Source organism: Pavona decussata, unplaced genomic scaffold, assembly GCF_977016875.1.
Source record: "Pavona decussata unplaced genomic scaffold, jaPavDecu1.1 SCAFFOLD_321, whole genome shotgun sequence".
In the NCBI taxonomy this organism is placed as follows: domain Eukaryota; kingdom Metazoa; phylum Cnidaria; class Anthozoa; order Scleractinia; family Agariciidae; genus Pavona; species Pavona decussata.
This window is the reverse complement of record NW_028145711.1, coordinates 1059285-1074422: the sequence shown is the minus strand read 5'-3', so window position 1 is coordinate 1074422 and position 15138 is coordinate 1059285. Positions and strand designations below refer to the sequence as shown.

General features: G+C 38.5%; 1 pseudogene across 1 annotated transcript; it reads right to left on the bottom strand.

Moving 5' to 3' along the window:
• Positions 1–1570: 1570 nt before the first annotated feature.
• Positions 1571–14926, bottom strand: LOC146453944 (uncharacterized; annotated as a pseudogene). The gene is made up of 2 exons (XR_014859388.1): positions 14869–14926; positions 1571–4331 (listed from the first exon to the last, which is right to left on the bottom strand). The product of XR_014859388.1 is annotated as an uncharacterized LOC146453944 (transcript).
• Between the last annotated feature and the right edge of the window lie 212 nt (positions 14927–15138).

The window sequence follows — 15138 nt, the reverse complement described above, 5'->3', positions numbered from 1 at the left end:
GGATATAGTATTTACATTGTATTTTAGGGACATGGGACTAAAACTACTAATAATTTACAAACAAAAATGTCTGCAATCTGATTGATGGAGAGTGTCTCAATTTATCCTAAATGCAGTGCAGAAATGTGAAATTAGTTTTACAAAGGTGAAATTAAAATGATTGTTACAACTATTGTAACTACGAAGTATCACGCGATGGTCGGACAGCTGTGTTGTTTTATTTTCATAACTTAGAAGAACATCGCAAGCATTGTGACGTCATAATTACATAATTTATGACAATGATTGATAGGTACGCAAATTTGCAAATCGGCTGTCTCGAAACAAAATGGCGAACAGGTTTGAAGAGAGTAACAGCATTTTTTTTAATTCGAAGTTTAAAGGAAAACGCAAAGAAACTTAACAAAACAGAAACAACAGGCTAAAAGTTTGGAGGTCTTGCACAGCACAAAAGGGCTACGCCCAAAATATTGAAAACTATGAACCGGAGGATTTTCGAGGATTTCCACGCAACAACGCGTAAAAAAGACGGGAAAGACTACACGAACGGCAACCTTCGAGGTGTTTAGAAATCGGATGACACACTCTTCGAGGTTTCCTATAGCTTCCCAAAGGATTAAAAATTCTTGGAGAAATCGAAAGAAAAAGTTCACCAAATTTTATGATCATTAAGATCACTTTACCAAACCTCCATCATGGTAGCGACTTCCCTTGTTTCTGTGCGTAAATTATTAATGAGCGAGAAAAACCTTTGCTATTTCGGCTGAGCTACGAGGCCATACAGTTTGGTGACTGATTCGAAACTTCGAGAGGCTAGGGCACACAGAAAACAAAAGGATGAGGCGAAGTAAGGGAGGAGTGAAAAAGTACCAGAATAATGTGAACACGCAATCCCCTTGATCTGCCAGGTCAGTTAATTTGCACTCGAATCCATGTATCCGTGTAAAAAGGCAAAAGTAACATGGGATAGTTATAACACAAGGGCTTACTAGCAAAAAGATTCTGAAACATTTCACTTTCAGTAGAGGCCACCGTTACGTTTCTCTTCTCTGAAACAAACTGATCAGCAAAACCTTTCAGACTTGGAGAATTCGAGTAACAACAATGTTTGATACTGATAAGCCAACTAAAAGCTGTAACAGATATGAACAATCAAGTACAGAAACAAAGAATATTAACAAGGAAAAAGAAGAAGTAACGGAAACAGTAGCAATTCGATTTAACCTAACTTCTTCAGAAACGAAACGATTTAAAATGAAGCCTGGTTTACATTTTCGACAAAACGGCATTAGAAAGATCAAGTTAATCCTAACGTCGCTGTATATGTGATTATATTCCTCTTCTGCCGTTACTCTGCCAAGTTCACACACTAACATTTAAAATCGACATAAGTTTGCCTGATTACATCATTTCGTTTTATTCTTGGTGAGAAACAGGCTTGCCCCTTGGAATACGGATAAGACAATTAGCCAATGTTAGAAAATGATCGAGATTGTTGGTCTTGTTGACGCCTTGCCATGTAGCAATCACTGCGCTGTTCCACGAGTTCTGAAAATAAATTCGTTTCCGTGAACAACTCTCCGTGTTGAATAACAGAATGGAATCAAAGGCTCCTGTAAGGCAACTCGTGAATGCAGAAGTGAACGATGGTAACCGAAAGCGGTACACGCATCAAACTACGCTACAAGAATTCGTGGACGCCATGCCTCATTGCGCACACACACGCACTCTGATTCCTTTCGATACGCCAAGCAATGTAAAGTGAACGTGTACGTTCTTTTGCTGGTTTTACGCGGTTGGCAATGGACAAAGAAGAAATAACTCGGTGTTGTATCTGAGCAAACTCGTTTATTAATACAAGAAAACGTACTACTAGTTTTTACAATGCACACGCATCTTACACAGTCCAAATTAACTCACACTCCAATTATGTAGGTCGCCCCGATTTATAAGTAGGTCAATATTTACATAACTAATTGGAAGGTTAACATGCCACACCGATCCTAACACCTATTTTAACGCCTATATTAACAATACACTTGACACTCTTTGCAATACACTACAGTCGGTAGTACAAATAAAGGGGGACATTGAGCCCCACTCTTCTTTTACTTCTTGTTATTGGGGTTTGATTGGCATTATTTAGTGGGCGTCAATTAAGTGACGTATTACTGCACTGGGGTATAATCTCCATATTTTCGCAGTTTCTACTCATTAAAATTTGACAAGCCGCACTGGCTCTACGATAAAAGACATGACAAAAAACCTAAAAGTTAAAGGGGCAGCGTCACCTATTTTTAGCGTCACTATAAATTGCCAAAAAACGTATTTGTTTCAATGGTATTGTTAAATTAACGGTTGAGTTTTGTTAACAATAACCCTACTAGTGCGCAGAAACTATTGTTAACTAGAAATACGTGACTCGCAAAACCTCGAAAAGCTTGGGCTGGGTGGAAAGCCCTCTTTACTTGTATTGTAGCATCAAATGAGGAGATTAAAAGGTTTCTGAACATAGCAACTATTTTTATGAGCATGGTCTTTTCGAAGTTCCACAGGCTATTCCTGACGCGACGAAATGAACAACGTGCGTGAAGCGCTGTCGTGTTCGATGAATTTATTTCCCACGGAAAATTATTTTACCGCGGCTACAAAACGTGTTATTTCTTCAATGTAATCTTTCACAAAAAAAGATTTCCGGAAGAAAGGGAAAAGATTCTGGAGAGATAGTTCTGTATCCAGTGAATTGATGAACATTGCAGTTGAAATTTGACCCGCACGCAAGCCTTCCCGATGTATGCAAATTTTGCTCCAGACGACGCCAGACAGTCTGACGTCATTCATACTTTGTTTTTCACTGTTGCTAGGCAACAGTGCGGACACCTTCAACGAAATATATAAATATATTTTTCGCTCGAATTCGCGCGGCTTAGCTCCGCTCGGGCCGGCTCGGCCCGACAAATTTATTAACCTCGCTTCGCGAGGAATAATGTTTGGCTGTGGATGGCTAGGATGGAAGTGGATTGCAACTTGAAAAAATTGGCCAATGTTTTTAAGTTCTTCGTGTGTATTTTAGAGAAGTCGTTAAAAATTGATCATGGTTTGTTCTTCCTATGAGAAAAAACCTTGATGTTTTCTTCCCGATGTTGTAAGAGCAATTTCATGTTACAAAACAGGTTCTTTGTGAAATATTTGAGCAGTTTCGACCAAGATACAGCAAAATCGCCGTGATAGTGTCCCTTAAAGTTAATCACTATCATATGATTTCATTGTGACCATGAAGTAGCACTTCACCAAAAGATGCGTTTTCAACATGGCCAGAGTGGACTTTAATTTTATCAAAGAGTTAGCTTGTGTGCACATGTTATCCTGATTACAATCCTTAGGATCTCTCATGTTTTCTTAAACTTCTCAAGTAGCGAAAAAACCTGTTGCAATGCGTGCATTTATAGGGCTTCTCTCCAATATGTGTCCTTATATGTCCTGCTGTACTAAAACACTTGCCATACTGCATTCAAAAGGCTTCTCTTCAGCGTGAACTCTTTCATGTCTTCTTAAGGCTCCTCCTAAACTAAAACACTTTCCACAGATTTTGCATTCATAAGGCTTCTCTCCAGTATGAACTCTTTCATGTGACCTTAGATTTCCTGCTACACTAAAACGCCTACCACACTGTTTGCATTCGTATGGCTTCTCTCCAGTATGAACTCTTTTATGTGTCCTTAGATGTCCTGTTGTACCAAAACACTTGCCACACTGATTGCATTCATAAGGCTTCTCTCCCGCGTGAACTCTTTCATGTCTTCTTAAGGCTCCTCCTACACTAAAACACTTGCCACACTGTTTACATTCATAAGGCTTCTCACCAGTATGAACTCTTTCATGTGACCTTAGATTTCCTGCTACACTAAAACGTTTGCCACACTGTTTGCATTCATATGGCTTCTCTCCAGTATGAACTCTTTCGTGTCTCCTTAGATTTCCTGCTTCACCAAAACACTTGTCACACTGTTTACATTTATATGGCTTCTCTCCAGTGTGAAATCTTTCATGTGACTTTAGATTTGCTGCTCGAATAAAACACTTGCCACACTGTTTGCATTCATATGGCCTCTCTCCAGTATGAGCTCTTTCATGTGACCTTAGATTTCCTGCTTCACTAAAACACTTGCCACACTGTTTGCATTCATAAGGCTTCTCTCCAGTATGAACTCTTTCATGTCTCCTTAGATCTTCTGAACCAGGGAAACACTTGCCACAAAGAAGACATATGTAAGCCTGGCCTCTTTTTTGTCTCGAGAATCTTGACATTCTGCTTTAGTGCTGTTTTCTAGCTGAAATGTAATAAAAAACACCTAAATATACAGAACAGAAAAACTGTACAAAAAGAATCATGTTGTCAGCTTTTTTCGCACAGTAAATATTGCATTTTAAGTCTTTACAAACAACTAATCAAAGCCTCCTATGAGCCAACTTGTGAATTTAGAAGTGAATTGTGGTGTAAAGCGGAACCCGCATCAAACTACGCTACAAGGATTCGTTGACGCCAAGCCGCCTTGCGGGAATGCATTATGTATAAGCAGTTACACAATTAAATTACACACGCACTCTGATTCCTTCCGATACGGGAGGCAACGCAAAGGTGGACGTGTGCGTTCTATAGGTGGTTTTGCATGGTTGCCAATAGACAAAAAAGCGTCCAGTTTTTCTTCCAAGAACCTTCTTATTGTTTTCTTCGCGCCGTGTTTTTGCCGAATGAAACTCGATACATGTGAAAAATTTTGGTCGCCTAGCACGTGACCTAAATCTTGCTGTTTACAGCATGGTAATCAGGGGCGTAGCCAGGATTTTTCCAGAGGTACGCACAATTTTCCAAATCCCCCTCCACCACCCCCTTAATTATTTTTCAAAGTGTCATGATTCCATGATTAAATTTTCTTTCTCGTCAGGATGGTGAGGTTATGCTGTAAGTGTACGCGTGATATGAAATGGCAACTACGTCGTCAAATTCTTTGCTGCTTTCTTGGGTTCATTGAAGTGCTTTGATTCTATCATTCATTAAGCCAACAAGCTAGTGGTATCTCAGGATTTTATTCACATTTCTAGATGAACACTTTTTGCCACTGTGGGCCACATCATTGTTTTTGAGCAGTATTAAGTACGCGCTTACTCAGTATAAAAACACAAATAAACAATCAAAGTGTTCATGTCTATATCTACATCGCCAACAGGCAAGACCAAAAAACCCGAGGCACTGAAATTAATATAACTGTAGATACGTTAGCTTTCATAAAGGCAGTAAGGGATATAAAGGTTTACCGTTACAAATACCGTCTGTCTTTCCTTCCAGTTAAGACAGAAATAACCTCATTTAGGTCTTTTTCCTTTTGTTTGTGAATATGGATTACGGATAGCGAGGATAAAGTAACCTCGCATCACACATAGCACTCCGAAGTGGCGTCTTAAGCCTCTTCATGCTGCTCAAACGCCGCCTTGCAGCACACGTAGACACAAGGTATGTGAGAAGCGTCTTGACTGCTACAGCAATTCCAAGGTATAATTCTGGGATAGAAAAGTCCAGGGTTCCCACCAAGGTCTCGGGAATGCCATCTACAATCAACGGCCCCTTATGACGCCACCTAGTCACTTCTTGTTTGAATTTATCAAGGGACATATGCATCAGCATGTCTTCGCCACAATGGTTATAGATGTCTTCCACAGCATTTTCCGTCAGGTCTTACAGCCCTTTTCAGTGTTACGTGCATAGCGGACATCTTTCGACGTCGTCTTTCGACATGCTATGTAACTAGGACTATCGTGTGCAAGTAACATATCGCAAACATGGCGGAATTGCCAGTTGTTTCAGACGCTTAGTTTCGCACAGCTATGCAAGTTTTCGGTCTCCCTATTGATGAAAAATCTGAGGAAAATGGCCGAGAAGTGGTGCTATTTACAAAAACTGCTAATGTGACAATAAACAACTCCGGTTTTGTCAGTAACATGCTTCTTATCAAGGCGTTATCACGATCTGTGTAGATAAATTCATAGTCAGTACTTGTGGACTAGAAAAAAAACGACTACAAGCCAATATTTCAAACTGAAAATACCCGAAAACTGCTCCAAAATAAGATAAAATCACGATGAATACAAATTCACTCACATGACAGCACTCGTAGTCTTCCTCGCCTCCTGGCATTGGTTCTCTTGTATAACGCCCTTACGTTGGAAACGAAACGTTTTGAAACAATAAGACTTCGTACAGTATCCTCGATAGAAGAACCATAAATGTATCTATGATAAATCACTCGCCATGGCAAGTCTTTGGACAGAGTCTTCACCATTTCTGTGTGCGGACATGCGGGCCTGGTTACATAGCACGTCGAAAGACTGCGTCGAAAGATGAATGTCGAAAGACTTCCGCTATGCACGTAACACTGAAAAGGGCTGTAAAGATTCCCTGAAATTTAATTTTAACCACGTCGCTTCTCCGTGGAAACCAACATTCGGGTGTGAAAAAACACACTCCGTTGCTTTATAAATATTATTTAAAGACACAAGCTGAGTGAAGTGACTTGAATTGATTACAATTGTGTCTTTATTCATTTTATTTTATTTTCGAATTTTTCAGGAACGCACGTGCGTATGTGCCTACAGGTCCTCCCCGTCGGCCTCCGAAGGTGGCGGATATGGTGGAATGGATCATGTTGAATAAGTTCAGTGTTGCAGACCCGATGCATTACCTTGACAACTTTCTTACAGCGGGTACCCGTGGCTCTGATCGATGTGCCAGGAGTTTACCGACTTCGATAGCTCTCTGCTGCTTGCTTGGCCTTCTCCTTCATCCCGACAAATGCATTGGCCTATCTACTCGTTTGGTGGTATTGGGGTCGAGTTAGATTCACTGGAGCAGGTGGTCCACCTCCCAGTCGAAAAGTTATCAGTTTTACAGGACCTGCTCCAATCTTGGCAGTCCAGGTGGGGCACCAGATGCCAACTCAAGTCAAGTATTGTCTTTTGACCTCAAAGTAAACACCATCCTACGGTACATTAAAGTTTTCAAATCTGTTATAAATGGACAATAACAACAGAACAAAAGTGGTGCTAATATGGCGATCACTTTGTCTCGTTTATTCTGTCCTGTTATCGTGAACAGCTTAGATAAAACTAGATGAGTGAAGAACTTTATAGTTTGCAATTTAAGACCCAAAGCTTCCAGTAACAAAGTCACATTTCAACAAATCTTGCATATACAAGGGGCATGCATATTAATAGGAATGATTTCGAAAACGGATTGTTATGGGATGTTTTCAAACGACATTCTATTTTTGGTTATTTTAAGCTCTAAACAAACTAAATGTAATTACAGTACACAGACCTCTTATATATTCGATTGCCATTATATATTTTTTCTTTTTTGAAAATATTATTGCATGAGAATGATGTATTATTCAAAGTGACACAGGCATACATGGATAAAGCAAATCTGAGTACCCCTATCAGGAGTCTAACCTAAGACCTTTTCATTACTAATTCGGAATTTCATTGCACTTCCACATCAGTTTTATAGGCTGTCCTATCACAACCTGTTCTATCATATAAATTATGCACCTGCATGCTGCATTATGTATTATCTACATACAGTCATTTCAACTAACGTTGTCGGTTCAAAGCATGAAGCCAAAAGACAAGACCGAAAGTTTACGTGGGATTTTTATGAATAAATTCACCAAAATCAGTCATGCCTGGAGAAAACAATAGGTTGTAATTAGCAGTACAATGACCTGCACGTGCAGGGATGATTTTGATGAAATTATTCATAAAAAATAATCACACAAAACATTGCGGGTCTTGTCTTGTAGCTTGATTTTAATCCGACAACGTTAATTGAAATAGCTATATACATATTTTATTAGACTGCATATTTGTAGCCAATTTTACTGCAGTGTCCAGACCCGAGTTTTCCAAACGGTTATAATTTATCAGTCATGATTACATGGATCTCAAAATAAGCACTCTTACTGTAACATGGGTGATTAACTTAATTTAGGACTGAACCATGCAGGCGAGGAACTCGCCATCATCATCATCATCATCATTATGTAACATCACATTTGTTTCAATGTGCTGTTTCAGAAAAAAATCCATACCCACCCCATGGAAGATCACCAGAATTTCCTGGGGGGGGGGAGGTCTTAAAAAGTTAAAGTTTTAGAAGCAAAGTATGAAGCTAAACTGGAATTTCTTGGGGGGAGGGGGAAGAAGAAAAACAAACAAGATGCCTGCTACACTGGCATTACGCGTGATGCTGGGGCTGATTCATTTAGTCCAACTGTATGCTTCGCCGATTGATAAATCTACCCTTGCTAATGGAATAGTTTGAGTCACGACGATCGCGTTACGTTGTTTTCCTTGTGTTACGCGACTCAGACTTTCACCGGAAATTTTTGAAATTCTATTACGATAACGTAAGCTTCTCAATGACCTCTTTTCAGTCTCGCGTCGTGGTCTTAGACTGTCAAACAAAGCACGATTCCTTCGCCAGGAATTTACCAATTTCCACCGTTTTAAATGTCGAATGCTTCTTAGAAGTTATTCTTTCGATCTGCCGCTTCAAAATGGTGAAATTTCCGTTTGAAAACGGCACACTTGAGTCCAGAACATGTTAACAATATGGCGCCAAATTTAATCTGTTTTTTATAAAGAGATCAAATGATGCGTTGACGTCACACAGGTAGGGGTGAGTGGGTCCCCTCCCTCGCGATGTAAGCGACAAGAATGGATTTTGATTGGGCTGCTTCTGTTGAAGACAATCAGAACAATACACCCCGAGTAGGAGAGGGGTGAGTTTAATGAATAAATTAATGTACCGATTTGTAGCTACGAGGAAGAAAAAAAAAAAAAAGAAATCGACCCGTTTTTAGACACGGTATGCCCCCTCAGGGCATCCCGCGTAAAAACCTTCCCTGGGGAGAGTTTGGGTATTTTCTGGAACTACACAATATGCATATATGTATGCCACTCATCAGCATCCAAATCGTAGCAGTATGGAGGATTGTTTGACTTAATGGCCTTCCTATCACAAGTAAAGGAGGGTTTAAAATTTTTGCGAAGGAGGAGGGGGCTTATGATGATTTTGAAGGGAATCGTGATGTTTCAGTGGTAGGTCCACCTCCAGTGCTGCTCCTTTTCTTTGCTGGCAATGGTTGAGGTTCACAGTCAGTATCATCACTCTCACTAACACTCAAACTATCCCTCTGACACACCATTCGTTCACTTTCACTGCATCACCCACAATGACAGTGTTGTCTCCATCAGTTTGATCACCTTATAACTGGCCATGCAGTACAAGAGTATAGACCACATTCAAAAATGGCCAGAATTGATTTTCATCCCCAGAAGAATGATTTTTTAAGACAATCCGACATATCACATGTGACTTAAACAGATAATAAGGTGGCAATCAGTTTGTTTGACATGAACATTTAAAAAACGGTAGGGGATAGATTTTCAAAGATACACCTGTAACATATTGTCTAAGTAATTTTCACAAAAATTCCTTGGCAAACCAAAAAAAACCCAGCCATTTCTTTAATGTGGTTTATGAGAAAGTAAATCACTGCATTCTCTAAAGTCATGCAGTGAACATCAGCTGTATCCTTTAATTTGAGTACAAGATTTAAGAAAATACTATAAAATTAATTATTTAATTATCATGCAAAATCATGCAAAAGTCCAACTGTTTTCTGGAAAGTGTCTATGAGGGAGGCTAGCAAATGTCATAAAATGTTCAGTGTACAGACTCAAAAGATGCTTGCAACAGCCATTTTAGAGGAGGTGTTAAGGTTAAAAGGGGGAATAGGGGAAGGGGGGTTGTGGTATTATATGATGGTTTGCAAGGTATCTCTCATGGTGGGGTGGGGGGGGGGGGGTCACAAAAAATTTAAGGGAAAATATAAAACATCATAGCCTCCCATCTATATAAACAATTATGAACCCTCCCTAATCAGAAGGTCATAGGTTGGGAGAACTTAGATTTTCTTTCGAGTTTGCCTGTGTCACTTACAAAAAAAAAACACATCTACCATTTCTAAATACAATGTTTTTGCTAGCCTTACAGTCCTAACATATCTCCGAGTAAACCTCTCAGTATAAGCCTGGGGGTTTTGTGAGGTCTCCTCACCACTTCTTACTTCTTCTTTAACTATTATTATTCACTGTAAACTTATGTAAGATCTTAGTCTATTATTCATTGTAACTTTGTATGAATGTACGTCGTGGTGAATAAATGAATAAATAAATAAAAATAAAATAAATAAAATATGATGCCATGCCATGACATGACAATAGCACTCTCATGTAGACGACAATCTCTGACATCAACTTCCCCCTCCCCATGGAGGGATATGAAGGCAACTTAGTAGCAAATGAATGATGCCCAGTTACTAGACCCAAAGAGTTCTACTACACTAGAAATGGATCCAAAAAAGTTCAACTGCCCAGAAAGTCACCCTATAAGCTGAAAATTTCAAACCTGTAGAAGTCCACAATCAATAATTTGAAACTGAAATCTCCATCAGTACTTTATGTAAGGAGTCCCCCTGAAGTAGCAACCTTGATGTTTACATGTACATTTACCTTGCCAATGCTTAAAACCCTGAGATAAATGGCTTGACAACAATGATGGATGAAAACATAGGCCAGCATAAAAAACTGTGTTCAGCTTCTTTAAACACAATTTTTCATTATTTTGTCTCTGTGTGGTAGCCATATCCCTCAGATTCTACTGTCTACCGTGTAACATACCAAACAGATTATTACGGCAAGTTATAATCAAGGCATAAAAAGTCTCATAACAAGGTATTCGCAGTTGTGAGAATCAACTTGAAAGGAAAGTCATCATGCCAACCTGTGCTAGGGTATGTACAGCCACTTTATCAGAATCTGTGCCACGATTCTGTAAGAAAACTCACAGGAAAATTTGCAAAAACGACCTGTGACAAATCAAAGCCTTTCAAGCAAACTTCTGTGACTATTTAAATTTGACTGAACGCGACTGAGCAATCTTAGAAAAAATACTATATGGCTTATATTTTTTTTAACACACTACAGTTCAGCTTCAGTTAAAGTACTCTTTTTCAGTGCCTGGAGCAGAGGCAGGGGGAAAAAGAGAGGAATGAAAAGAAACACCTCCCTTGATCACAGAAATTTTGCTGAAGGCATGATCATCCATTGACAGGAGCATTTTGATTGCTAAATTTCTCCCTTCTCTTAGTTTGACAGTAAATGTAATAAGGCATAAAATTTCCCAATTTTGGTTGCTTGCTTAAAAGAATAATAGTCAAATAATCTTAAAATGAAGTGAGCAATAATACAAAGAAACAACAGTGCAATGTCTTCATGATGCTATTAGCTCTTGACAATTGAAATTGACAATGGTGTCTTAAAGAGGCACTGTCACGGCAATTTCATCGTACTTTTGTACAAACTGCTCAAACATTTGACAAAGAACCTTTTCCTAGCATCAAATTGCTCTTAGAGCACCAGGAGGAAAATAATTTAATGATTTGTCCAAGGAAGAACAAGCTGTAATCAGTTTTTAGTGATTTCTTTGAAATACAAAGGAAGAACTTGAAAAAACTGGCCAATTTTTTTCAAGTTGTTATCCATTTCCATCCTAGCCATCCGCAACCAAACATAATCAATACTAGTTTCTGTACAACTATTAAGGTTATTGTTAACGACAGTAACCCATTATTTTACAATTCCATTGATTCAAATACATTTTTTTGTCATTCAAAGTAAGGGCTACAAATAGGTGACACTGCCCCTTTAAAGCCACTAAACCTCCACTCATTTTTATTATCACTCATTTCATTTTAAAATGTCACCCAAAATCATTATTGAGTAGAAATGAATGTAATAATAATAATAATAATAATAATAATAATAATAATAATAATAATAATAAAAAACTTTATTTAGAAAGGATGACACTTCATAATGTAATCATTATTACATGTATCTGAAGAACTAGTCCAACACTACAAGTATAATCACCAAATAACTACAAGGGTGAACCATAGATTGTTATTGCATCAAACTAAAATGTTTAGTGTATTGAAGTGTCAAACATGGACTACAGACTACAGAAAAAGAGCAAAATTCTGTGAAAAGATTGCAGACTATGAGTGAAATACAGACTTAGCTGATTTTTTTAATGCAGTGAGGCAGACTACAGAAAAAGGGCAAAATTCTGTGAAAAGATTGCAGACCATGGGTGAAATACAGACTTAGCTGATTGTTTTAATAAAGTGAGGCTGGAACCAGAAAGCCATATTAACCTAATTTCAGGTCTGAATAAAATGGGATTGAACTGAGCCTACACAAGATGATGATGATGATTTATTAAACTCAGCTCAGTTTTACATGACATAGGTTGAATTTACATAGGCAACTAAAACAGAGTTCAACTAAAGAAAGTAAAATTATAACAACAAAATAGAGAGCGAGTTGGGATCATCCAAATAGCAAGGCTAATCTAGTGGATGACCCCAGAAACAAAATACAATTACAGACAGAACACAACTCCTTCTCATCTGCTTGCAACCAGGTTAATCTCAGTTTTTCCACCAATTAACTATTTAGCTCCTGAATACTTGCAGGAGGCTAAAATGATGATTTGGAGGATTTACATGATTGTGACTAAACAGAGCCAAGTGTCTAACTGTTGCATATTTTGCAAGTATTTTGATCTCAAAAGGTCATTCAGTTTCTGTGTTATGAACTCTGTGGTTTTTGCCTGAATATTTGACGTCTTGTTGTTTCTATTTGGGTTACTGTTGTTTACGCTGGTCTGCAATCCCTGCATTTAGCCCTTGGCCTCCAGTCTGTATTTAACTTCAGGTCTATAGTCTGTAGACTGAAGTCTGCAGTCTTTGCTTTACACTCACTGAATGGAAATCCGGTTGGTTCGCCCTAAAGTTGAATTGCCCGACGGTATATCACCCGAACTCACATTGATTCGGTCGGCGTTGATGGAAACTTGAGGGACCGTTAATTTTTTATGAGCATGGGGGGGCTGGTGGGATTTGGGGGGGGGGGGGGCACGAGAAAAAAAATGGCACTAAGGGGGGGGGGGGGGGGCTACCAAAAAAAAAGTGAAAGAGGGGGTCGGGTCACCAGAAATAATTGGCTAATAGGGGAAATTGAAAGTGGCTCAACACAGAAACAGATGAAGAAATTGAATATTATTTCAATTTTATTTAATACGATTTTCCTAACCACTTTTAATTTCTTTTACATACTGAGGTCGAAATCTGCATTTTATATTAACAACAACTGAGGAAATAAAGCATATCTGTTGGAAAAGCAATAATGAATATAAAACCTATGTTTGTACAAGTGCAAATTAATATAAAAACGTAACAGTCACACTATTGAATTTATACAAGGAGACAAACTTAACGTCTATTTAATGCATATTTGAAAAGCATCTTTAAACAATAGTAAATGAATATGAAATAAAAATAGAGGTTGACTAGCTCATTTTTAAAATATACTTTAATATCTGTGTCCGCTGTTTTTTTTTCTGTTTAATATGACTCGTAATCGTATGTGTATCGTGTATCGTACGTCAATCTGTACGTGTATTAATTGTTTCTACTCGAAGGGGAGTAATTTCACGTTAACCATTTGCTTGATTAATTTTTGTAGTTCCTTTGAGAATCTAAATGGAAATTTAGGGTTTGCCGTTGCCGTAAAGGTGTGGCTAATCTATAAAACGTTTTTTTAAACAAGAGAAATCTTTACCCAAGCAGAGAACGGTAACTTTTTAATAGTACTGTAAAGAAATCACAGTAACAATTACGTTTATCTTTGATATAAACAGTACATAAGTGTTTTGTTAAAGTTAGGAGTGTGATTTGTTTCTGGTTGGGCGGGTGGGGGCGGGGGGGTCATCAGAAAAATAGTTTCTGCTTGGGGGGCGGGGGGCATGTGGAAAAAAATTGCATGCTAGGGAGGGGGGAGGGGTCATACAGTTTTGTAGTGGCAATTAACCAAATCCTACCAGCCCACCCATGCTCATAAAAAATGAACGGTCCCTACGCCCCATTCACACCAACAAAACATGTTTAATTAAACCAGATTTAACAAAATGAAAATTGGTAACAGAAAGCTGAACCATTGGCTTTGACATGGGATTCAAGTAAACTTTAACTTGTGCTTTGACATTTGTGCTAAATCTGTAGTCGACAAAAAACCGAAAGCAGCTTTTATGAAGGAAACAACTTTAAACTGTGTTTAACTAAACATCTTTTAAACGTGTTTAAGTCTTGGTGTGAATGGGGCATTCGATTGGAAAAAAAATCTATAAGACCAACAAGTAATGAAATTGCAATGGATAAAGCGAGCGGAGATACAATCAGTAAAAATTGTAGAAAAAAACTAAAAGAGGCCCTTACGTTGAGGTGCCGAGTATCCAAGTATTATCAGGAAAACTCAGAGACTGAACAACAGAACTCGAACTCGAATGTTTTCCTATCATAAATTAGTCAAGTTATAGAATTGTTTGGCTCAGCGATCAGCCAAACAAGCCGGATCATTTGTACATGGGTAGTTTAGCCATCAAGTGTTTATATTTTGAGGGTAGTGAATATTTTAAGACGCAAATTTTACCCAAAACATAAGCATATCTTCTTCGATAAAGTTGGATTCACCCGGTAAACAAAAACCCGACTGTAAAATACTTGTCCTACTTTCACGAATATCTTAATGTGTTCGTTAAAATCTACCTTTGCCTGCCTCAATCGATGAACACTATCACCCACTGCCCTCTACTACGGCTAAAGTAAACTGAACAGTTTTCCTTACCTTGAAATGAAGAAATCTTGCCACTCACTCGATCAACAAACAAAGCACAACAGATCAGAATGGATGCTCTTACTGACGGGGCGGTTACCCAGCCCGTTTAAATGTATTGACTTGGAAGGCCATTGACTGGTGGACTGGACTTTGTATCGGAAAAGTGTAAGTTGAAATCAAAGACAGTACGTCATTCACTGTTATTACAACCACTCACTGCCTTTGCTGAATAAAGTTATGGGATTTTGCAAAGATAGGGGGTTGTAAGACAGAGAAAGG